The sequence below is a fragment of the Ochotona curzoniae genome, unplaced genomic scaffold (genome assembly GCF_017591425.1).
Source record: "Ochotona curzoniae isolate NIBS_2020 unplaced genomic scaffold, NIBS_Ocur_1.0 scaffold_4505, whole genome shotgun sequence".
Classification (NCBI taxonomy): domain Eukaryota; kingdom Metazoa; phylum Chordata; class Mammalia; order Lagomorpha; family Ochotonidae; genus Ochotona; species Ochotona curzoniae.
This window is the reverse complement of record NW_024467118.1, coordinates 6,311,269-6,338,421: the sequence shown is the minus strand read 5'-3', so window position 1 is coordinate 6,338,421 and position 27,153 is coordinate 6,311,269. Positions and strand designations below refer to the sequence as shown.

Below are 27,153 nucleotides of genomic sequence, written 5' to 3'. Positions count from 1 at the left end.
ACTTTTGGGGTCAATTTTGACTTCTAGAAAGAGTGCAACTGAATACAGAGAATGCTCTGAGAAAAACGTTATTTTAAACATTGTTGGATGAGAAAGAATTAGATTCAAGAGAAAAACACTGTTTTAAAATTCAACAAATTGTTGCAGAAACTAGCACAGAATGTATAACTCAAAAATACAAACTTTGCTTAGTTGAAAACATAAAAGTACATCTCAGAGTCACTTCATATACAAGAATCTGTAGAATTGTGAAGTGCAACTTGCTGAAATGACCTTCCATGGGAATGAACACTGGTGCTGTTTGCAGAGCTGTGCAAAATGCATTTCTGGATTATATCTACTCAATGTAGAAAAAAGTAATAAAATAGGATGATGATTACTGAATCAAGGGTCATGGAAGTATAGGAATGGATTAGAAGTGTACTAAACGTAATGTCCAAATCTTGCAGAGAGAAGACAAAGTCCACATAAGCTACCAGGGACTGAGCTCTGGGCAGGCGGATCTGGACTCTGCGAAGGTAGGAAGCCAGGGTCAGGAGAATCAGTGAAACAACTAGCCTAGCCCCTCACAGCAGGAAGCTGTAGACACTGCCTGGGCTCCTACCCAAGAACAACTCGATCAGGCGCGAATTAGAAGTCATTGGTACCTTACCAAAATCGGTGTTATCATCTTGAAAGGTGACTGTCCACTCTCCATGATCTCTTCTAGGCCACATTCTGGTTTCCAAGACACTGTAATTCCATTCCCAAAAGGCTCCAAGTCTCTTGCTAAGGTCTATCGTAGTTTAAAAAAAAAATTAGAAATCACTCAAAATTGCTGTACCCATGACGATATGTTAATTTAAGATTTCTGAAATCACATAATCTACTCTGACATGAGTCATTACCCAAGAGAAGACAGTAAAGGAAATTTGACAAGCATAGTGTATAAGCATGTGCAATTATACGTCTCTGTATGTGTGTGCGTGTGTGTAAATGAGCCTTGCACACAAGCATGGACTAAGTGATGACCTAGTGCTTAACAGAAGGTAAGAGAATGAGGAAACACCTGTCAAGAAAGCCAGTAAGGCAAACGAAGGGAAGCACTTGGTATCCTTTAATCTAAGACACTTCCCACACTGATACCAAATGCAGCTTTGACCAGTGTTTAAAAGCCTGGATTTAGAAGTCTACAGGCCTGGAACAAATTAATTTCTTTTGGTGTGATCTAAGCACAATTATCTAGACTCTAACCCTAGTTTTCTCATCTGTAAAAGAGGATAAGAGTAATACACACATCATCATGTTAACATTAGCATTTAAATGAGATAACACAGTTTAAGTGCTTAGGAGCAGGCCTGGCACATAGTGAACCCTCAACAAACACTGTTATCGTGAACACGGAGATCAAAGTGGAAATGCTGGCTCTGAATCCTTCTCCCTCATATTCAGCTTTAATGTCACCACACCTAGAAAGCCCAGGAAGAAGCAAAGAAAGTCCACCATCATGGGAGAGAGAGAGAGAGAGGAGCAGAGGCTTTGACCTTGCATAAACCTGACATATATCCTCACACGGGTCAGCGTTGACACGAGTTTGCCAACGTCTACCATGCACCTACGAACAGCAAATAAAAGCCCAAAGGAGAGTAAGACAACTGTGACTCCTGTACATAATGGATGGTAATAAGTCATGAATAAGTCATTTGTCAGGAGAAAAACTAGTGAGTGGCCATGCATTTCAGCAAATAAATCACCAGCAATGTTTCTGGAAACTGAGACAAGAAGCATCTGCAGGGAACCGATCAGGTCTACCAAGACGGATAAGTCAGGCACGCCATTAGTCTGAATTAGCGTCTCGTTGATTTTAGGGTTGAGTCCATCTCCTGAATGACTTCAACTTCACACATTACTATATAATTTGACCTTGTCTTTCTGAGAACAGAGTTTTCAGCAGTCTGTTTCCTAAGAGGTAGAGGAAACGTTCCAGTCATCCGTGAAGAAACTGGTATTTGCAAATCCATCTGGACCAGTGATGTGCTTCTGACACATTTTAATGACAATTTGAGAATCAGGAAGTTGATTCTAACAAACCAAACATGTTATTTTAATGATGAAATCTATCATCCTAAGGGAAAGGTTGAGGAAATTACCTATCAAAGAAAGTCATAAAATCGTGAAGTTGAAAGGAACCTTAAAAATTAATGAGCTCAACACTGGTATAGGAAAATTAAGTGGTTTTTCTCTAGACCACAGAGCTCCTGGATATAAATCTGAACGTGGATTCCTAGTCTAACCTTTGATAGGCTTCGATATACAAGAAGAAGCATCCCATGAGGAGAAAATTAAGCTTAATAGAGAATAGGAGGCAGAATTTTTACTGGGTGTAAAGTTTTTCTAAACTCTATTGCAGTAGCTTGTTAAGAAACCCCATCTCATAAAACCAGAAGTTAAGGCCAAGGATTTAATCATCCTTTAGACTTGTTACCAGGGGTTACAAAACCGCTGCCATAACAGCACTGGATGCACTAGATTGGCATTTGGCTAAAGGCTCCGAAACATTTCATAAAGACTCAAACCTTTTCTGTGTGACCACCTGTCCGCTTTATCACTGACACTCTGTCTTTGTGGTAAGACATACAAAAATCTTTCACCCATGGAACGAACAATTCCCTATTCACTAACCATTCCACATCCTATGCTGGGCAATGGGCTCAAAACCAGTGTCAGATAAGAAAGTAAAAGTACCAGAAATCAGAAGGGGCTGGGAAAATAAACACAGGATTGTTTCATGTGGATACTTATCAAGGACATGAGAGTAAAAGACTGAATAAAAGTCTTTACTGAATTATGACACATCTCTACCTTCTGATGAAAACTCCAGGAGAGATATTAAATCAGCACTTAGATAGCTCTTAGAAGAATGAGGAAAGCAATGGCTCAAATTCAATGAGTCAAAGATATCAAAGCTACCAAAGGATTCAATTTAAAAATCTCAGGAAAGTGGCTACATTGCAGCGGATGCACTGTGGAGGAATGAAATGTCTAACAGAAGGTTTTATGTCATAGGAGGTCTGGAAGATCTTCCATTCACTGAGACCTTTTGAGATCTAACCCCATTTCATGCCTGCTTTTCTGAGAGCCCAGCACATGACTCTTCCGTATCTATCTAAAATGACTTAAGACCTTTGACCTTCCTATTCAATATAAGTTATAAACATAAAAATGATTGTAGCATTTACTTCTCCTCACAGGGTTTAGTTCATCCTCAGCTAAATATCCATTATTCCCAAGACTATTTTAATCTTTCCCATGTGCTTGAAGCTCTTGTGAAGTTTGGAAATAACTCATATCTCTCAGAGTGTGTCAAAATGCCAGCATTTATGGAAGTCGCACTTACTAATAAAGATATATGTGAGCTACAGAAAGTCTGTATTTATATTCTCATGTATATGAGAGTGCTCTGGAAATTGAACATCTAACTGATAATTTCTTTCATGAGACAATCACGTCATGAAACCCTGAGATGAGTTGGTCCCAGGGCTAGTCAACAGAACAGTGGAGTGCATGATTAAAACATAAAAATGTTTCAGATGGCAATGTGTGTAACAGATCTCTTCCGTTTACTAAACAATTCATTTTTAGCTTTGAACTACGGCACTTTAGGAAAATCCTAAATATTTTCATACATATCTTGTGGGGAAAGTTACACTCCAACCACGTCTACACAAGTGCAGGAACCAAGAAAACCTAAATGAAAAATTAGAGAAATCTGTTGTGTCAGGCACAACTATTCATATTTTGTCATACTCATTGATCAGATATTTCAGCTGTAACAAACTCACACTTGCAAGCTTCCTTAGAGAGAGGTCTCCTCTTAGTATTACTTAGATGCATTTCTTAGACGGCAAATTAGTATCTCTTAGATGGCAAAATTTAACAATATATAAAATAATTTGAAGCCAGGACATAATGGAGTGAATGAAGAAGGCCAGGTTTCAAGTTTCTGATTTGAAGAAGGGAAAGGTTGGAAGAGAAAAAGAAAACTGGGATGAGGAGCTAACAGATTTATTCATGTGTCATTTGGAGCAATGATTTAGAGGAGACTATTTTCCACCAAAAACCCTATGAATACTGAAGCCAATGTACTGCCCCTTTGCAGAGGCTGCGTGGCTATCCTGAACCCCTGGTCTGCTGCTCTCCGGGTGAGCGTATTGGTTCAACTGAGTCCAGGTCCCTTCAGTTCTTGTTTTCCTGAGTAGTGTGTCATCTGGGCTCTCTTGCTTCTGATGCCCACATGTCTGTGCTATCATAGAATTGATGGGTTTCTGTTATGAGAATTTTCTGAGAAATGCCATGTAAAGCCTTTATAGCAACAACCATCCTCCTGGGGTAGAGTCAAATAAATATTTTTCTAGCTTCTTCCCTCTCTCAACTTTGTCAAGGAAGCACAATTGCCTGGGGGAACTGTACATCCTCCACAGACTACAATTTTTCAGAAAGAAAAATGTAAAAGCCAGAAGAGGAAAGAAAGGAGAGGCCAGCAGCAGGGGGGAAGAGAGGAATGTATAACGATATTACTCAGCTACCTCCAAAGGGCATTTCCACCTGAGGGCAGAGACTCAGGCCACAGTCCCAAGAAATCCTCTCTTGCTGTCAAAAGAGTAATTGACAAATGGCCAGCAGCAGTTACAGCATTTATACCTGAGTGAGGATTTTCCACTCATTAGGTGTATGGGTTTTATTATTCAAATTATGGCTGTACTATATTTTCAAAAAATAAATTTCTCTGAGTAACACCATTAAGAATAATGCAACAAGGAATTCTGAAATTTTTCATGTCTCAGAGACTAAATAAACAACCTATCAGTTGGTTCATTTCAGTGGAGAATACAGGAAAACTTCACAACAGAAATATGTATATATCTGTGCTGAGAGGAGTACTGTCACTCATTTACTGACTCAGGCCATGTTGGCCTAAAACCAAGTCTGGGAGCCAGAAAGTCAATCCCAGCATCCTACATGGGGAGGACCTCAGGTCCTAAGGTCATACTTGCAGGAAGCTGGAGCCAGGAGCCACCAGGGTATCACACCCAGGCATGCCGGTGTGCTATGTGAATACCTTAACTGGTATCTTAACCCCTGTGGGTAAACGCCTGCCTCATAGAAACTATACTTAAACTTCCAAAGACATTTTATGCCATACAAGGCATATTTTTTAAAATAGATTTATTTTTTTATTGGAAAGAAAGATATATGGAGAGAAGGAGATACAGAGAGAAATATCTCCCATCCACTGGTTCACATCCCACATGGTCACAACAGCTGGAACTAAGCCAATCCAAAGCCAGGAGCCAGGAGATTCTTCTGAGTCCTCGATGCAGATAGACGATCCCAAGGCTTTGAGCCATCGCCCACTATCCTTCCAGGCCACAAGCAAGGAGCTGGAGGAGAAGTGGAGCATCTGGGACACAAACCGGCACCAACATGGGATCCCAGTGCATGCAAGGCAAGGATTTAGCTACTAGGCTATTGCACTGGGCCCCACAAAAATTATATTTTTTTAATGTCACCAGTTACTTTTAAAATAATGCTTCAATATTTTTAACATAAAAACATCTCTCTCTCCCAGGCATTTCTCTTATTTTGCCTGGGTTGAAACAGAACTGGGGAAAGTGTTTGGCACAACAAACATTGCAAAGGGAGAATGTTCTCCAATAATAATTTATTCTGCTTCCATACAAGTTAAATGAAAAGTAGATTATAGCAAGAACAGCTTAGTTTTAGATTGGCTCTTTCTGCAGGATTTATGGAGATCATTTGTATCTCTCTAACAGGAGAGAAGAGTGAATTATTTTCCAATAGCCACACTGACCATGGGTAGGCACAGCCTTCTGAACCAATTTATCATTAGGTTTGAGCTCCCAAGAATAACTATTTCAAAGCTGTACTTCATCTTACTGCCTCTAGAAGCCCCCCTAATAAAGACCCAGATAAAGAAAATCTCTCTGATCTCAAAAATCAGACTGGGGAAAAGATGAAAAGCAGACAGCATTATGCCTCATTCTTATGTGAGAAAAGTCAAAGGGGACCAAAACAGCTTGGGCCTCCTCATAATTTGAGCACCCGTCATGTAACAGTCCCATCACAGGTGTGTCTACCTTGTGAAACTAAATAAGACAATCCAAAGCAGAAAAAGGAAAGCCACTTTACTCAGAGCTTGGTATAGCAAGTTGCCTAACTACTGTCACCTTCATTTAGGCAGAAACTCACAAACAGACCTGGAAGTGGAACGCTTTCCAGAGGAAAATGGGAAGGTTTCAGGTGGGTGCTATCCTGAGGCCAGTGGCTGGGATGGGCTAACTCCAAGAGTGGCATCCTTTGAGGTTGCTTGGGATTGCATGGCTGACTCTGGTGACTTCAAAGATGGAAATGAGGATTGAAAATAGGTAATCTATCTTAGTACTGGAATTGACTGACAGATCGTTTGATAAATTGTTAATACTTCTAAAGGTAGTCCAGCTCTCTATAACTGCCTTCTGAGGTGAGCTGTTATAGATAAAGGGTTGATTGCATAAACTGGTGGCTTCAAGTAAGGGACTGAAGTTCTATTCGTTTTCTGTACATTTGCTGTGTGCATGTCTACGTTCCCTTTGTCCTCACCTGCATGCTGTGAATCAGAAATCATCACTCCATTCTATGAAAAAGCAAACTAAACCTCGGAGTGTGCCAGCCCAGCTCTTGTAAAGACTTGGGTCATGAGTTTCAAAGCCACAAGTTTAACTCAGCATGCCTTCTTACTGAGAAGCGTAATTAGAAGAATGTTCCCATAAGTGTGGAGCTATTCTATATACCACACACTAACTGCTTCTCCCACACCCTAAAAAGTAATAGATAGATAGATAGATAGATAGATAGATAGATAGATAGATAAAAGCATCTAGGGCCTGGCATGGTGACTCAGTGGCTAAATTCTCACCTTGCAAGTGCTGGCAAGCCCATTTGGGCTCTGATTTGTGTCTTGGCTCTTCCACTTTTCATGTAGCTCCTTGCTTATAGCCTGAGAAAGCAGTAAAGGATGCTCCAAATCCTTAGGACCCTGCACCTGCATGGGAGATCTGGAAGAAGCTCAGCTTTAGATGGGCCCAGTTTTGGTCAATGTGGCCATTTAGGGAGTGAGCCAGTAGCTGGAAGATCTTTCTCTCTGTATCTCATCTCCATAAATCTTATTCGCCTTTCCAATAAATAAATAAATCTTTTAAAAATGTTTCTAGATCTAAATAGGGTCTAATGGATTTGGAGTTGCTCCTCTCCATTAATGTTTATCCATCGTCAGTTCACCTCTGCCTGTGTCAGTTCATTACTTCAGTGCAATAAATGTTGATTAAGAGCCTTCATTTTGTTGGGACATCAAAATGTATTCACTCACAAGTACAGCCTATGATTATTCTGCATTCTGGTGGATAGGAGAGCAAGTTAAATACAGTTATTCAATCAGCTAAGTGCAGTAGGAGGGATGGGCCAGGCCATTTGTGCAAGAGTACAATATCAAGGTACATGATTCACCCCAGCAGAGTCATGAAGACAGCGCTCAGACTAGTCGGCCATCAGGGAAGGAATGGCCAGGTGCAGGGCGGGCATGCGCCCTAGCCTCCTGTGAGCTGCCATCTCAGCTGTTTATCACCTTCCGTCAAGACCAAGCTCTTTCCTTACAACACTGCCACCTGCTTTTGCCAGCATCTGTACCCAGGCCTGGGTGTTAGTTCTGCATGTGTTACTGTTTGTAATAGCTGGTGACAGAACAGATTTGAGGTAAAAAATGTGAAGCTCGAAACCCATAATTTTCTCTGTTTCCAGGTTTCTCTGCCACGAGAGACATGTGTTCAGCCAGCAGTGGCAAAATGCCACTGTTACTTAGAGCTGAGCAAGTATTCAATATTTACAGCCCACTGGAGGACACCTCAGATAAGTAGAAATCTAAAACCGCGTTTTGCTAGAGCTACTGTAACAAAAGACTGTCTTACTCAACAAAACAGCAACGCTCCACATCCTGGAGAGCGGAGTCCAGGATCACAGCACAAGATGTCAGCAGGCTCAGCTCTCCGTGAGGACTCTCCTGGTATGTACACGGCGCTTTCTTTAAAAAAAAGACTTCACATGGTCATCCTCCTGTAAGAGTTTATATTCAATCTTATAAGAATATCGGTTGTAACAAATCAGCTATCACTCCTGGGAGCTCTTCTTGGCTTAAGTGTAGCATAAACACCCTGTCCCAGGACAGTCCTATTCTGCAGGACTGTGGCCAGGCTTCAGTCCTCCAACAAAATGCTTACATCTATGTGGCCAGCTCAGTGTTCTGCACAAGCCAGCCTTGTGGACCGTGATAGACAAGGCCGTAAGTTTACTTCCAGCATCCTAGGAATAATGTGTCCTGACTTGGAGGCCGGACACTAACACCCTATCTAATGAATATAGGTCCAGCATGTCAAATGAAAAACAATGGCCTTCCCCACTAATAAAGAGAGTCTCCAGTTCTTAGCAACTCTGTCCCCATGAACTAAGGTTGGATACTAAAAATAAAGAAGGAAAAATAAAACTGAAGTAGAAGGTAGGTATTCTATTCTACGATAAGGGACTAAATTAAGATGGAACCCAGGGCAAGAGCCAACACTTCTTGGACTTGGTGTTCGCAGGTCATGACCCATGTGTCCCAAGGGCATCTGCATTTTCTTTCCACGGCTGCTCTGGCTCTCTGCCCAGCAGGACACTCTGTGCTTCACAATGCAGCAGCAAAGCATCCTTATCAACTCCTCAAGATCCAAGCTCTGCCAGGAACTTGCTCTACATGAAATGTATAGATCAAAACCCCCAAGGAGTTTGACATTTATATTTTTAATAGTTTTTTGCCATCTTAAAACACCCACAGGCTGCGACTGAAGTGGAAATGTGTTTGCTTTTAATTGCAATGTGTGCTCTGAAGCCGCAGATCCTCCTTCCTGGGCGCACAGCGTCCGCGTCAAGCAGAGCTGGCAAGGCTGAGAGGAACAAAAGGGCCGAAATGCCAGGCGGTAAGAAATACTCTTTTAGAACTCTTGGATAACAGGAAATCTAGAGTTTAATTCATAGAGGAAGAAGATTTAGAGGACAGGGCAGCTACAAACCTCTACATAATTATTTTCGTGCCGCTCCTGAGCCCGTTTTTGGAACCTGGCTTCATTTCTCTTCATCTAAAAAGCACACGTGGCCACCTTTCTGTAATATGTACTGAGTGCCTCTTGAGTGAATGTGAGGCACACAGGCATGCAGGAGGAGCGGCTCCTTTCTCATGTTAGTTAGAACTCTGCATTCCAAAGCAGTTCTCTGGACTACATGGGCAAACCAAGAGACAGAAGAGCGTTTCACATCTGAGCCGAGGTAACCTCCTGCCCAAAGTTCTGCTGAATCTATTGTACTTCTCTCTATTATGAATGGGGATTAGTTACAAATATTAAAAAGCCCATTTTCTTGAATAAGAGGATTATAAGCATTCTTTAGAGGTCTCAGAGTTCAATTACAAACTTCTCTGCATAATAATAAGGATAATTCCTTCACCAGCAATATTTTCATTATGATGTGCAAAGAGGGATCGTTGACTCAAATATCTTCTCTAGAGATAACATATATTTCCAGCCCCAAGCACCTGCATCTAACCAGATGCTGGGAAGCACCTTTGACAAGGCTCCCTAAAAAATCCCAGTATATGCCGGAGATGACCTCCAGGTCACCCTCTCTCTCTGTTTTTGATGTGGTGTTTCTTCCTCTCTCCTCTACAATTCTCTGCCATACCACAGGGCATCTTAATTGTAGAGGAGAGTGTGCACAGATCCACTGCTTCTCCTGTTCCCACACGCGTCCCAGCTGGAGTTCGGCTAAGCCCAACCTAAATGACACCCTACCCAGGTGAGCAGTTGGCACTTTTACGTCAGGCGTGTTGATTTGGCACTCAGGAAACACTATAGTTTCTACTGACTTTTTCTGGCATACAACATAGGCAGCACCCTTGTACTACTGTCATGCTATGTATCTTATCACACAGATTCACCTACACTCTTGAAGAGCTTCCTGCTTGCAATGTTCCACACTTGCTCTCCCTCCTCTCTGCTCACCACCGCTCGGCACCTGCACCTTACGCCCCTTTTGTGTGCAGCAGAACTTTGAGCACTGCAAGGTAGATCTCTCCTCAGCCTCGACAGCCAGCTTATTTTCTGTGATAGTCAACTTTTATCTAAAGAGGAAGTGAGGTATTGATTGTTCTTTCTTGAAATGCTTGTACACACTGAGAGTTAAGAGTCTCCCTAGCACGTGACGGTGGCCCAACTGAACTGAGTTCCCTTTCTATCAGTCTTAATCGTACCAGCCTAAATTGAACGAGGTTATCTCTGTAAGTTCATTTCTAAGTTTAAAATTTTATTAAAATACCTTTAGCCATGTCTTGCTCCCTCTCTTCTTGGAGCTCTGAAACCATGTTATCTTGTTTAGTCAGGTTCAGCAGAAAATTGGGTCAACATTAACAGATGAGGTTTTAATCCAAGCATACAGTAGTGGGCTATGACTGTGTGAATTGTAGATGTGTGCAGTAACTCTACTCCCCGCCTTCACCAGGCCAGTACTAGTAACATCAGCCAGGAACCAGGAAATAGTGGGTGCAAGCAACAGACACAGCAACTAAATCATCTGAAGTAACTTATTCCTTGCCAGTGAGACAAGCAATCAGTTCATCCCCAGCAACACCACAAGTTTTCGTGAGAATGAGTTTGTATAAGGCACTCACCAGCTGGCATGTTCTTATCATTTAAAGAAAAATTAAGGACATTCTGCTTCCACTTTCTTTCTTTTTCCTTTATCCCCATTAAGAAATAGTACGTTTAATTCTAGAGTTCAATTAAAGAGAACCCAATAGTTAGGAAGTAAGAAGAATACGAGGTGAAAAATGCTGTCTGCAATGATTTGCTTTTAAAAGTTGATGTCGAGTCACCTAAGCCTACTTGAGGTTATTACTCGATAATGGCATCGCTCAGTTCTTTGTAAGGTAGAGATTAACTTTCTCTTTCTTATGGAAATAATCCCACCTTTTAGCCAGAGCACTGCTCTCTCCAACTTGTCTTCTCCTTTCCTTATCTAATGTAATTTGATGAACTACATCCTTTGCCTCAAACTACCTGTGTCACCCACCTCCTTAAACCCTCAGAAAAGAAAACAAACAGCGGTGGAATGCATCTAATCAGCCAGAAGCAAACACATTTCTAATTAAAGATTATGAATATGGGCAACTCATTAGAACAAGCAAACACAAGTCAACCATCATTCTTCTTGATTTGTTCCAGGTCACTGTTGTCCTCTGATTGCAAAATGCTAATAGATCATCGTGATAAACATTCATTTTTCTATCCATCTGTTATATTGTACCCTCAATGTCAATGCCTTCTAATGTATCTTCAGTTAGGCCCAGGCCCAGGTGCAGCAGTACTCTATTTTACTAGAATAAAGTATTGTGTCTCCAACTTTCAAAAGAAGCAAGCAATTGCAGGACCAGCTTCTCTTCCTGCATTTTTAATTTTAAATTTTGACATATGCTACCATCATGTTTTTATTCCAAAGGCATTAGACCTTTTCAACCAGTTTCTTGATTCAGAACCGTATCAGATAAAATAAGCAGCTTATGCACATTTTTAAAATGAGTGAGGATCCCATCGGTAACAAATATCAAAAGCAACAGAGGAGAGAATATTTGGGAAACAACTCTTAAAAATATAGCATGGTTTCTTCTATCCTAATCCAATGAAAAAATATAAGGGGAAAGAATTCTTTAATTCTTTGAGATTTATGTGATGAAACTAGGCAGTTCAAAAAATTTAAAGTAATAAATATGTTTACAAATCACTTCCCAAGTGCATATATGAATTTTAAAGTAACCCACCAAGAGGGTGCAGATAGTTGTAGAAAAACACAAGACTTAGCATCCCTTCTCCGGTTGTAACTCCAGATAATAGAAGCAAGATCAGGAGAAACTTGACAGTGACAGAAAACAAAATAATTAAAAAATCAAGGATACAAAGAACAGAGCAACAAAACAAAACAAAATAAGGCACATACAGTCAGATACAGGCTACTGAGAAGATGCCAAAATAATGAACACTTAAAGGGGTTTTCTCAAAAAATCAGTCAATATAAAAGACTGTCTCCCCAATGAGCTGACTCCTCTCTGCTTAGGGACCTAGGGGAACAGTTTATCATTTACAATTTAACATTTCAGCGATCCCAATGTTGACCAGAAACCTAAACTTAATTCCATTCTCACTGACTTCCTGGAGCATAGTCCTTATTTTTCCAACCGTTTACAAGGTTGCGAGATTCTGGAACCTCATCTTCCTTTCTGCAGGGCACACCCTTTTCCCCTGCTGTTCCTCCAACACTGGACTTGTTAGCATCCATGAGACTCTGATTCCAGCTGTTCTTTCACTCTGGTCATGTTTCCTTCCTTGATCTTTGCATAGCTGACCCCTTCTGTCATTGCATTCTCATTTCGGAAGGTCCCTCCCCAAATTGGCCCACCTGGACTGCCCCAGGTGGATACTCCTCACCATCAGCCTTTGCCCATAATAGTTCTTCATTCTCTCCGATATGTACTTGTAGATTTGCTCACTGATCTTTGCTCCACGCAGAGTGCTGAATGTCTCACTAATGCCTGACGGATAAGCTTCCATGAATGGCACAGGAAATGATTCCAAAAGCAAAATGATATTTCTACCTTCTCCTTCCTTTATTATTATTATTTTTTTAATTTTAAAGCTTTGTGCTAACATCCTTGCTATTTTGAAAATGAGTCATTCTATTTATTGGAAAGGTAGAAGTATAGAAGAAGAGTGAGTGGGAGAGAGAGGAGGAGAGATACAGAATCCAACCTTCCGACTGCTATTCACTCTGCACATGCTGGGGCTGGTCAGGCTGAAGCGAGAAGCAAGGAGCCAGGAGCTTCATCCAGTACTCCCAAGTGGGATGGAGCCAGGAGCTTCAACCAGTACTCCCAAGTGGGATCAGGGGCCCAAGTACTTGGGCCTTATACCTCTGCTTTCCCAGGTGCATTAACAGGGAGCTGGATGGGAAGTGGGACAGCCAGGACTGTAACTGTCATCTTCATTCCAACTGGTGTTGCAGGCAATAGTTTAACCTGTGATACTATGCCACAATGCTAGCCCCAAAATACTTTCACTTTACTTTATAATCACAGACTCAGAGCTTCTATTTTGTATATATGCACCCTTCTGTTATCTACTTTGTGCATTCAGTACTATATTCTTAAATCTGTCCCCACAGCTGCATACCTTGCAGCAGATGCGCAGTGTTCCAAGTCATCCATCTACAATGCCCTCTCTTATCTCCTCTTGCCATCCCTTACACCATCTTTCCCACGTGCGAGAGGTTACTTCCTGCCGCCATATATAACACTGAGACAAACCTCATTTACAACCCCTTGATCACATGAAAAGGGATTCATATTCTCATGGATATTTATTCAGAAATGGGTTTACAGACAAGACAGCCACTATATTTGACTACTTCATGTCACCACCTGCAGGATCTGAGTTTGAAAACGACAGACATCCCAGAACACTCAGTATTCTTGCTTTCTAAAATTATCAAGATTACGCTTACGCACTAAAAATTGCTACATCTTTATTATTCTAATTTTAAAATCTATATCCACTACACATCACAGTAGCATAGTGGCTAAAGTCCTCGCCTTGCATGTGCCAGGATCCCATATGGGCACCAGTTCTAATCCCAGCAGCCCCACTTCCCATCCAGCTCCATGCTTGTGGCCTGGGAAGACAGTTGAAGACGGCCCAAAGCCTTGGGACCCTGCACCTGGGTGGGAGACCTGGAAGAGGCTCCTGGCTCCTGGCTTTGGATCGGTGCAGCTCTGGCTATTGCAGCCACTTGGGTAGTGAATTTAAAAACGGAATATCTTCTTCTCTTTCTCTCCTTCTCTGTATATCTGACTTAACAATAAAAATAAAACTAAATCTTAAAAAAATCTATATCCATTAGTAAGTTTGAGGCCCTCTGTATGTGCCATGCGTGCATCCCCTACATTTTTAGTTCTTTTTTCTGGTTATTGTCTGGAAGCTGGTGACCAAATCATCTGTCAGGAACGACTCTTCCTTATTACACTTTTAATTCCTCTGACTTGTTTTCTCAGTCACATGTCACTTAACGCAGAGGATATGCGCGGAAAGGTGTGCCCTTAGCCTGTCCTGTCACTTTATGAACATCAGAGAGAGCACGGACACGGGCTAAGATGGCCGACATCATTAAATGATGCAATCTTGCAGGAGTACAACTGTGGGTATTGTCATCATTGAACGGACAGCCATCCCATGCACATGTCGTCATCGCATTATGGCTTGCAGCATACAGAACCAGTTACTCTGATAACATTTTCTAAATCTCAGAAGTTTTAACTTAATTTTTTAACTCTCTGTTTTCTGATATTTGTGATGAAATAATACCATAAAATGCATTATATATGTTTAAACTGCATCTCAGAAACTATTTTTACTGCCAATTGTTTCAGTATTTTACACTTATTCAAGTTTTCATTACAATGCGTAACGATTTAGTAGCATTCATTTTTAATGCAGTAGTTATTTCTAATTTTGCTATATTGTAGACATAGAAGCTAGCCTGTGTAACACTGAGAGTTTATTAGTTGCTTACTTCTTGGTTGATATTGTGCTCTGTGTTTGGAGGCGTGGTCCTCAGGGTGGAGATGCTGACAAATGCTGTGGACCTTTAAGAGTTTAATCATCTTGACAAGATACTGGGAATGAAGGTTGCTGTACTTTGTTCAAGATCTGGTAGGTCCATGCTTCTGAGATTGGAACCCAAGAATTTCTATTCTAAATAATCTCTCCAAGTTATCCTCTCACTGCTAAAGGACCCTTGACTTCTTTTGTATCTTTTCTCAGAGCTTAACTCTACATTTGGCACTGCAAAATGAGTTCGATAAGTTTCATCGACAAACTGCTTCAGTTGAGATTCCACAACTTACAAATGCAATTAATAAGTGGGATTTTCTATTATGTTTATCTATAATTTTTAAAAGGCCAATTAGGTACTAGCCATTCAACAGAAATTAAAGGTAGGAAAACCAGGTACAGCCTGCTGTGGGATCTATGGCAGGTCCAGGAGGATGGGGCCTCAAAAGGAACAGTGGGACCCCCATTTCTCTCCACTGCTGAGTCAAGATGTGACTGCTCCCCCTGAAACATGACCCTGCATGATTAAATCCACTTCCAGAACCGAACTTACGGAGTCGGCATGTCCTAAGCGTCCGAAACTATTACCTAAATAATCCTTCCCATAACTACCTTGGGTCAATTTCCACATAATTATGCAAACTGAATTCAGAGTTTTTATGATGTTTTGCATATCTTTTAAAATAATATATGTTTTATGCCAGGTACAATGGCTCAGTGGCAAAATCCTCATCTTGGTATGTGCTGGGATCCCATATGGGTGCCAGTTTGTGTTCTGGCTGTTCCATTTCCCACAGCTCCTTACTTGTGGCCTAGGAAAGCCCTATTAGATGGCCCAAAGCCTTGGGGCCCTGCAACTGCGTGGGAGACCCAGCAGAAAGTCCTGGCTTCTGGCTCCAGATCTGCTCAGCTCTGGCTGTTGTGGCCACTTGGTGAGTAAACAAGCAGATGGGAGATCTTTCCCTCTATGTCAATTTGCCTTTTGATAAAAATAAATAAAAGTCTTTTTAAAAATGTATGTTTTTTGTGTAGTGAGTGCTTATAGATAAATAATATTTCATAGTTCAGAGTAATTATAGATAATACACTGAATATGACAGAAGAGAGGGAAATAGCAATGAGCCACGTGCAGTATATAATAAAAATGCAAGACACAAGAAGTGGGCACTGGCTCCATCCGTGTTTAGTATAACTGAGTAGACACTAGAGATGTACTGGCTACACTCAATCCTGGTGATGCATGTATTTGACCTGTAACACACTTCCCACGAGAATCAGACTGGGATATACTTGCGGGGAAAGTAGGTGTTTGTGAGACATAGAATATTAATTCCTAATTGAGTGAACAAGTATAAACTGATTTTATTGTGAAGAAAATTCTATTAGAATTAATGTCAAGTAAAGACTTGGTATTAAAATCCCAAATCATTCCTCATCTTACCAGGACACAGAAATTTTAAGAAAGCCAAATTGAGCAGTTTTGTGGAACCCTGGAAAGGCAATACAAACCACCCCAAAAAAAGCTGAGTAGAATCAAAGAGGCATTTTAAAAAGAAAGAGTTCAGTGTTGGAAGTAGTTATGTGTATCTTAGTAAGGTTATATTAACCGTGCATTAAATTTTCCCATGGCTATGGGTGATTTCATAGTCACAGAACAGGCTATTCATAAATACACACAGAAAAATTCACTTCATAATGAGTAAATTGCGTGGCAGAAAAAAGGTGGGGCCTCATTCTCCTGAGCTGATGAGTTTACATTATCCGTAAAACCTACTGCAGGTTCGTCACGAACTCGGGTCTGAGCTTTCTAACAAGCAACACAAAAGTACAAAACTCAGTTCTTACCAGATTTCAAATGTCCATGAAATAAGAATACACAGTGATTCAGAAAAATTACAACTTTTTTTTTTAATATCAAAATCCTACAGTTGGACCTGGTGCAATAGTGTGTAGGGGTAAGGTCCTTGCCTTGCACGCGCCGGGATCCCATATGGGCATTGGTTCTAATCCCGCCGGTCCCGCTTCCCATCCAGCTCCCTGCTTGTGGCCTGGGAAACAGTGGAGGGTAACCCAAGGCCTTGGGAACCTGCACCCATGTAGGAGACCCAGAAGAGCTCCTGGCTCCTGACCTCAAATTGGCTCAGCTCCGGCTGTTGCACTCACTTGGGGAGTGAATCATCAGATGGAAGATCTTCCTCTCTGTCTCTGCTCCTCTCTATATATCTGCTTTTCCAACAAAAATAAATAAATCTTAAAAAAAATCCTACAGTAATTACCTCCAAGGACTGCTATTAAATAGAGTAGTTGAGGTGTAGAGGGAGGGAGAGGGAGAGAAAGAGACAGAAAGAAGGTTTGTTATGAATAATACAGCGGTAAGTAGAATACTCTCTCCATAAACACTAAGGCTTCCTCAGGACACTTCTAGTGTCGACAGAACCAACATGCCTACCACAGCAAAATAAAATACAGTTCTTCCAGGTCATACCTTGAATTATGTTTTCTTATTCTGTGTGATGCAGGTATACATTCAAGATTCTCAGAAAAGAATAGCCAGCAGGTGTTCCACAAGCATCCCTCCGTGAGGACCACTCCTCTCCATTGATTCTGCTGTAAATACAGATGGAATTTGGGTTGGGGATTATTTCTCCCTGTGAGGTGCCTGGAGTTTGGCACATCCATGATTTCTGCAATGTATATACCTATGTGCCCAGGAGACGAACAAGCCAAGGGTAGAGGCAGCCAAATGTGCACAATGAGGAGCCAGATTAGACGAGTGTCTGAGTGCACTTTCCATTTCTACCAGAGGGAAGTGAGGAGGAACTGGCCCAGGGCAGAATTCACTCAGATTGTTTTCAGTCCGCCCACAGAGAGCTCATGGCTGAATAACTAAGGCCTGCAAATCCCTCTGGATCTGCAAAAAATTACAAAAGACAAGTCTAAACAGAAGCGCACCCAGGAGAAAACAAACAAAATTTTAGGAACGTATTAGCAGAGCACTCACCAGGCATCGAAATGTGGGCTATTCTCACAAGTGGAGTCCCAGTTCTCACAATGGAAATCTCCTCTGAGAAAATGCACAGACAGAAAAATTCGTAAGGGAATGTATTCACGGGAATTATGATGAATAACCAAGTCAGATCCATATTCTTCGATTTTTTCACAGTAACGTTCAATCTCACCATTAATGCAGGAAAGTATTTGGTTAATTCACACCTTTTCTAGCACCTATGTGCCAATGCCTTCTATAAGCAAGGCTTTTCCATTTATCCAATGATGACATTTCTAGGAATTGAACCTACATACATCCACGTAAACCAGATGTGACAAATTGTCCTGTAACAGGAATGTTTGCTTCAGTAAGAAGCTAGAAATGTATTTTCATACCTATTCATGTAGGCAGATTACATTTACTGCCAAAATTCAGTTCTGCAGCACTATCAAACATACTTATTAAACATCAAACAGCTAACGCAAATCACCAATTGTGAATGATACAGCGTGTACATGGATAGGAGAAGCTGATAAGCATACTATAAGAAGAGTCTAAGAAGATACTCCATGAAAATCTGTATTCATGTGGCCCACTTTAGATTCTCAACACCAAACCCTAGATTCTGTCTACCACAGAAAAGAATGAACAGAACTGCTTTCATTTGCAAACTACTCACACACAGACGGCCATGGCACACGGCCATTGATCAGGTGGCAGAAACCACACATGCCTGTTTTCTCCTACACTTGTTATGATCTTTCACGTTTCTCTTACAGTGTGCTTTTAAATGTTATTATGGAAATAAATCTCTCAAGGGGCAAAGCCAGGGACATCTTCTGGGGAACCATGCTTGATCGGCTAACGCTACTGCTTCGTAAGACTGCATCCTCTTCCAGGGGATGCTGTGGTCTTTGCGTCCCTTGTCTCCTTTCAGCAACTCCCACATTGCCTCTGAGCTATCCCTCAGCACCAGACTGTTGACATGAGCACCGATTAATTCGGTTAGTCACATTGGGCTTACATTCAATAAAACTTTCCCTCACAATGTAGAACTGAATTCATTTCATAGCACAGTCTTATGATGTTAACTTATCATACAATGCTTGCGTTTTGTAGGTATTATATGTCAAATCAGACATGTTCCCAAACATCCTCGAATAAGCACAAGATAAAGCAGCTTGCTTAATTTAGGGGACACGGTTTTTTCCAAAAGAATTTTATGAAGATTAGGAATCATACTTAATATAGTGAGTTACTCATCCGATGAGAGGAACAAGGGAATCAGAACCGAATGAAAAAGAAAATTAACTTAGAAATTTAGAGCTTGTGTCAGAATCCTTTTAAAGCTCATTTCCGAATTTTGGCGGACAGTCATCAGCAAAGAGCAAAAGCATGCGTCACAGTGCAAAGTCAGTCTGCACTCAACATCAGCCTTTTCCTAAAAACAAAGCAGTGGTCCATTTCCTCTAAGTGTTTAACTTTTTTTTTTTTGTCTTTTAATGGCTAATGCCACTTCTGATTTGATGATAAAATGTTTAAGCTTGTGTAGATTACATTGCATAATGTATATTTACAGTTAGTTCACAGATTTCTTGCTTACATGCTAGATGTTACGTTAATACTATTCGCCTTCAGATCGTTGCCACACATGAAAATTTCTTTAATATTTCAATTGCAATTGTGTTTATAGTGGCATTTATAATTCTTTTGAAAGCAATATGGCTCTGAAATTTTATTCTAATTCTTCTATCGAATGACAAGAATATTTGAACAATTATTGAAATTTTCCCAACTTACTTTTGATTTGAAAGCTCAGATGATGTCATTTAAATTTTTCAAAGGTCCTTTTGTCAATGGGGTCAACACATTGACAACTATGCTTTTTAAATTTTTTTTTCATTTTTGATGTATATGAAAAATTGAAATTAAAATGAAGAAAGTAATAACACAGGGGAAGTCAGTAGAGGGAGGGGATTTAGGAAGGATGGGTGAGGAGAAATCCCAGAGCCTGTGCAACTATATCACAAAATAAATTTTTCAAAAAGGAATAAATACTGGCACTATAAAAGTAAATGAATGAGTGAGAGTTTACTATGTGCTGGGCATGGCAGTAAATTCTAAGTTTACTTATACATATTTAAAATAAATTCAGAATACCACCCAGTAGACACAAACAAAAAGCTATGCTTTATTGTTTTAACATCTTCTGCAGGAGGTGGCATTAATGGATCACACTGCGCAGACTCTTCAGCTGATGACATCACTATGGCTTTCAGGGTGGGCATCAAATGCCAACAATTTTTCTGGGCAAGAGTATAATCGTCATCATTTTTCTAGAAGAAAAGAAAAATCCAATGCTTACTTTTTCATCAAGCATGTACTTTTGCTTTTTGAGCTCCTCACTGCCAGAAATAGTTACTGATGATGTCGTGGTGATGAAGAAGATAAGCAGTAGGCAGTGGCAGAGGAGGAAGAAATAATTCCCTCACTATATATATACATATATGGTCAAGGATTTATATTCCAAGAACACTGCAGGTCAAACTACACTCCAGGTATGACTTAACAGCACCATTCATTCCCTGCAGCCCACAGGTCATCCATAAACAAACAGCCTATGACTTCCCACACTCTGCTGGCCCAATTCACTGGTAGACCAAAGGACTGGCAAGAAAAGAAGCAAGAAACTCCTCCACTCCTGCCATGCAATAGAACAATTGAGCTCTCCTACTACCATTCACATTCAAACACTCGCTTTCACCAACAAAATCCCTACATGCCATCCTTGGAAAGCAGGTGCTACTGTGTGAGTGAGAGATCAGAAGAGACAGGTGACCACTCACTGTCACTTGAGTTTAGCAACATATCAAGCAGAGACTTCTGCTACTTGTATGTAGTACTAGACAGAAAGACAGAAAGTACATTCTTACACTTAAACATGGCATGGTTTCTGGAAGTGCATAGAGTCTGTGATAAACTGTGACTCTCTCTGAACCAAGGGGCTCTCACATAAGGTGCAGCAGTGAATACATGAGCTTCAGATCATTTTATGAAAGCTGCTAATCCAATGGAGGAGCTGGCATTGTGGCCTTGAGGATAAGGCTTCCCAACCCAGCTCCCTGATAATGGCCCAGGAAAGCAGCAGAGCATGGCCCAACTTCCTGGGCCCATCAACCCTCGTGGGAAACTCAGAAGAAGCTCCAGATTCCTGGCTTCATCCTGGCCCAGCCCATTGCAGGCTTCTGAAGAGCGAACGAGCTGATGAAAGAGCTCTCTGTTCTTTACCTCTCGCTCTACATCATTCTGACTTTAAAATAAATATACAAGGAGATTCAAATGGGTACCTGAATGAAAGGGACAAATGCCGATGTTCATGGCAATGACAACATTGAATGAGAACAAGTCATCTTTTGTACATGCAATGTAATATGACTTTCCAATGAGCTTTGGGAGATTTGTGTGAAGATCCAAACACAGGATTCATCACAGTACAGTACAGATGACAAAATAAAAATCACTGTGCTTTCATGCAGATATAGAGTCTAATTTTCAGTAGAGCATTTTTTTGAACTCTAATACCTTTACTGCCCTGGGGTCAAAAGAATTTTACCCTGAAACTCAGCTGTATTCAACAAGACTGACTATTACACTTAGTAAACATGGTTTCATTGAACGTGTAACAGAGTTGTGAAAAGTGCAAGTCGTGTGAAATACAAGGTGTCTTTTCACAATCAGAATGATCAGTCATGCTCCCCCAGGCCAATCTGCTCCAAGATGCATACTTCCACAGCTGTAGGCCTCTTACTAGAACAGATCTGGTTGAAGTATTATAAGCTCTGGAGGAAAAAGAAAAAGATTTCTCCCAGGTTTCTGGTTTGTGCTACTGAATGCATAGCAATGCCATTTGCTGAAATGAAGGGGGTTGAAGATGAAAAGAAATCATAAGTCCATTGTAAGTATATCTTCCTATTATTATTCCATTAAAAGCTAGCTTTGCTTCATGTTTGGGTTTCGATGATGGACTCTTTGAAAGAGAAGTAGTCAGTCCTTTGTATGAGATGGCCCTGAAGGCACAGTTAACCAACTGTGGACTAGAAATATTTGGGGGAAAAATTGTATCATTGGACCCAGTGCTATGGTTCAATTGTCTGATTCTCCCCTTGCACGTGACACCGGGCTCCCACACGGGCATTTGTTTGCCTCCTGGCTGCACGACATTCCACTCTGCTCCCAACTTGTGGCCTGGGAAAGCATCAGAGGATGGCGCAAAGCGTGGGGATAGTGCATCCATGTGGGAGACCCAGAAGAAGTCCTGGCTCCTGGCTTTGGATCAGCTCAACTCTAGCTGTTGTGGCCATTTGGGGATTGAACACGTGACAGGAAGATCTTTCTCTCTGCCTCTTCTTCTCTCAGTAAACATACCTTTTTAATAAAAATAAATATTTTTAAATAAAACAAAAAAGTTGTCTCCATTACATATACACAGACTTTTTCTCTTGTCATTGTTTCTTCAGCACCGCAATGCAGCAGTTCTTTACATAGCATTTACATTATATTTGGTATTATAAGTAAAACAGAAATAATACTTAAAGGAGGACTGTGTAGATTCCATGCAAATACTGTCTCATTTTATAGTATAAGGAACTTCAGCATCCACAAGAGGTCCTAGAACCAGTCCTCTGGGAACACCAAGCAGCAGGCATACTCTCTTTGTGTTGTGATTCTCTCAAAACAATTGCTCATCTGGAACGTTTCACACAATTCAGCAGCTTGCTCTCTTCCTTCTCAGCATTCACCAGCATTTCTCTACATTTGTGATTTTTTTTAAGTTTCTTTGAAGAAGTTGATATGTTTTCTCACTTTGCTAAGTAACTTGACAAGCTAAAGTGGTTGTATGAATTCATGAGACAGTATTGCAAAAATCAAACTTCTTGATGGAAAAGAGAATCTTCTCACAATAGAGGAGCCATACAGAGGGAGGTGATATATCTGCTAAAAGCAATGGCCTTATTTATGGACAAGTAAACATTACCTCATCAGAAGAGCTATAACCTCAAGTTTTCAGCTCCCAAGTATGAGTTCTGTTGCTTGTCATTCACTTGCCTGATTTATTCCTTTATGTTTTGATAACTGATCTTTGGTGAACGAGGTCTTTCCTCCCTTGATGACATCTTCAAAGACTATACTGCAGGAGAGTGAATGCACCTTTTTCTTGAGCTCAAGCCATGCCAGACATTGGGATCTGACCTTCATATCTTAACCGAAACAGCTCCAAGAAATTGTGCCACTCGGAGTGAAGATGAGAAGCAGCATCAAATAAGCAAGTGCTATGTTCTAGTCATGAGATTCCACCGAAACTCTTCTGAAGACCTTTCTTCTAAACAGCATCAAAAAAGAAAAAAGATATTGCAATACTCTAACAAACAGCACAATTCTAATATAGTTCACAAGGTCATTTGACACATTTTAATTTATTCAGGAATGATAACTAATATACCTGAAGTGAGAGTTAAAGAGAGAAGAAACAAAGGCTAGGGGAAATCACACACTTAGCAGTAGGATATCAGGATTCAGTCTACACCTAAGGACTTTGCTCCTTTTACTGTCATAAGAATGGATCTGGATAAGCTAGATTCTGTTCTTAAGTGCTCTGAAGAAAACTAAAGTGTAATTATTATCAAAAGATGAGGGAAGTTCACCAAAATTTAGAGGTAGGTTGGACAAATTTATCCAGAGAAATAGAGCTTACAGAATCTGTAGAAAAGAGTGGAGTGAGGGAGCAAGAGAGAGAGACTGATGTATGCTATAAGGAACTGGCTCAAGGCACAGAAGGCCCTGGTGGTGCAGTTTCAGCATCCAGGCTAGCAGTTAGAGGCCAGGAGGTCCGTTGAAAGAACGGCGCATTGAAGAGCCAGGGGTCACCTCACCTCCTAAGAAACGATTTCTCAGGAAAACAGGTTCATTTGGTTCTAGCTGGGCTTTAACGTGATTGCATTACCCTGCTCATGATACAGATGATATCTGCTTTTCTTATGACTGCATATCTAAACGCTAATTTCATAAATGATGATAACAACACTTGATGAACTATCTGCGCATATTGTAGTCTGGTCATGTTGACAAATAAAATTAAGCATCACAGAAACTTACAATAAATATGCGCTAACTGGCTTGGACAATGCCATGGTTCAATGGGCTAATCCGCCATTTGGGATGCATATATCCCATATGGGAGTCCTGGGATCAACCATCTGCTTGTAATTCAGCTTCCTGCTCATATGCACTTCCAGAAGCAGCAGGTGAACTCACATACTTTGGTCCGTACTTCGTGGCTTCTGACTTGGGCCTGGCTGAGCCTCCACTGTTGCATACATTTGACGAGTTAACTAGAGAATAGACACTCTCTCTCTCTTTCTCCGTCCCCCCTTCCTCCCTCTCTCTCCTTTTCAAATAAAATTTTTCTCTTTAAAAAAAGATCAGAGGAAGATCGCCAAGAGAGGAAGGAAGGACACACAAGATATGTCTTCCAACAAAAGGATTATATTTTTCTCTTGTCAAAGAAGTTACAAACAAGCCAAATCTTGAGATCTGATTATGGTTACAGCTCTTGTCTATACTCCTGAGAAACAATGGGTCTTTTACTTACCGCCTATCACATTTTTATTCAGTAGAAGGCCAAGCCTGCACTTACAAAGCAAATCGCAAAGTAATTGGAAAGTGGATAGTCCCAAAAATTAAAAGAAAAATAAAAAGTAAAGGAAGAGGGAAGATGGGAACAAGGTAGGGAAGGAGAGAAGGGTAGAAAGTACCATTATGTACTCAAAGCTGTACACATCAAACACATGCATGTGTGTCCCTTTATTCAAATGACTTAAAAAGGCACATACAGCTAAAAGGCAAATATAGATACAAAAAAGTGTGTATATGCGTTCATGTTTGCCATGGAAAAAGACAAATGCTATATCCATTCTTCTCAAGACTAGTCAACTAGAGCTCAAGAAGCACATATCATACAGAATTCACCTGCTGTACATCAGTACTTCTCTGAAGGTATCACGTATTACCAGGGGCTAATGCTATCTGGACTGAGATAAATCTTTCCAAGAATCTCATTTATAAAAGAGTTCTACTGAATCGTCACAGAACACAGAAACCCTACCAACTTACCTCACAGTTTCTTAGCTTCTTCCAAATACCCACAGTGAATGTCAGAGCACTCTCCCCACGGCCATTTCAGGACAATTTAAAGTAACACTAGTTAACAAAAACTTTGTTTTGAATGCAACTCCTATGCCTTTCTGTGATTTCCACTTTTATCTGACTTCTAAGACCAGGAAACTGGAGTGTAAATGTTTAGTCACTGGATAAATATTACTCTTTGTGACTCCTGTGTCCCTTATGATGGACAGCTTCTCTTATCTTCATTCTCTTCCTTCCAGCACATTCCTTCAGTCCACTATTTTCCAGACTCATCTCTACTCCTGCTTTCTAGTCATGTCATGGCATGAAAATACAGATGATAGAGTTAACTGTGTACAAGGGCTGGCTCAGGAAATGTCATTAGAAGAAGCACTGAACTGAATAGCCCTGGTTTAAAAATTACTTCTTCAACGAGGAAGGACTGACATGAGGAAGCCAGAGATCCAGGGTGATGGCAGCCTCCTGGAAATGGAGCTTCATTCCCATCAGAACCTCTTTCCTACCAGGCCTTTAAGGTAGTTGTGGATAGTTCTTGAGGGTGACAGAAGCCTACCTAATAGGCCTGCTGGAAGGATTGGCATGCCGAATGTGACCCACATAAAATGGTAGCTACCATCAAAGAAGCCTCAAGTAAGTGTTAAGACAAGTGCCAGAGGAAACGTGGATGCCAGCAGCCACTAGCAGTGCAGTGGCTGGATTCACTTGCACTAGTCTCTCACTGTCACCAAGTGATGATCATATTTATGGTGCTTGCTGTCTTATATGTCTTGACACAGCATTACTTTTTCTAGTCTTCTACTTTTTCTCCATTTTTCCTCTCTGTAAACATTTACTCAGTATCAACCACGTACCACCTACTGCATAACTCCATGTGACATCCAAAGAGACCTGAGTATTGAACAGTGATTTTTAAAAAAAAACAGAGAGAGGCCCGGTGCGATGGCGCAGTGGTTAAGGTCCTCACCTTGCACGCCTGGGATCCCATATAGGCGCCGGTTCTAATCCTGGCGGCCCCACTTCCCTTCCAGCTCCCTGCCCGTGGCCTGGGAAAGTGGCAGAGGACTGCCCAAAGCTTTGGGACCCTGCACCCGTGTGGGAGACCCAGAAGAGGCTCCTGGCTTTGGATCGACATAGCATCGGCCGTTGTAGTCACCTGGGGAGTGAATCATCAGACGAAAGATCTTCCTCTCTGTCTCTCCTCTCTGTATATCTGCCTTTCCAATAAAAAAAAATAAATCTTTTAAAAAAATTTTTAAAAAACCAGAGAGAGAATGAGAGTTGTGGTTGTGGTCGCCTGGGGAGTGAATCATCAGAAGGAAGATCTTCCTCTCTGTCTCTCCTCTCTGTATATCCGCCTTTCCAATAAAAAAATAAAATATAAATCTTTAAAAAAAATAATAAAATAAAATAAATCTTTAAAAAAAATTCTGAACAAACCAGAGAGAGAATGCGAGTGAGTAAACAGTTAAAGGCAGCATGGGACAAACAGGAGGCAGATGGTTCCTCACCTGACACATGCTAAATCAAGTTCGAACAGGTAACAAGCGAGTACTCTTAATATCTGAAAGGATGTTGTGCAGTTAGATTTTACATCCTTCCAAGAATAAAAGTTCTAGTAGTGACAATGGAAATGGGACAGAATGTAGACACTGGTTAAGAGAAAGGGAAAGGGGATCTTGGTTGAATCTCAGGTTTCTAGCTTAGATACCCTAAAGAATTATAGTGTTTCATTACCTGAGCGACAATAGGGAACAGACACTGTTAGGCACAGGAGAAACAGAGAATGACTTTAGTTTTGAACATTGATTAGTCTTTAAGACATCAGCTGGAGATCTAGAGGGGTTCTACCTAGAATAACACTGGCTCAAAACGCAGGACCAGATCAGCTACTCCTCAACCCCGTTCTTTCTTCCTGGGAACTTTCTAGAGAACATTTCCAGGCCTCCTCTCTTTGAGTTTGCATTATCCATATGGCCAAATGTTAGCTATTGGAATGTGAGTAGAAGCAGCAAGTCCTCCCCAGAGCTGATACATGACAAATTTCCCTCATCAGATCCGCAGTATGCCCTCTAGGTGAACTTGGAGCCGAGTGTCAATGATGGCAGACACTCCACATGGAAGATCTTGATTCATGAACCTCTCTTTTTTTTTCCAGAGAACTTCTTTTTATTATTGTCATTTTATGAT

The 27,153-nt window shown here is 40.9% G+C and overlaps 1 long non-coding RNA gene across 1 annotated transcript; it reads right to left on the bottom strand.

The window, feature by feature from the left end:
* Positions 1–701: 701 nt before the first annotated feature.
* LOC121146866 lies at positions 702–17,679 on the bottom strand. The gene is made up of 3 exons (XR_005882263.1): positions 17,474–17,679; positions 17,260–17,381; positions 702–775 (listed from the first exon to the last, which is right to left on the bottom strand). It is a non-coding gene; the product is annotated as an uncharacterized LOC121146866 (long non-coding RNA).
* Between the last annotated feature and the right edge of the window lie 9,474 nt (positions 17,680–27,153).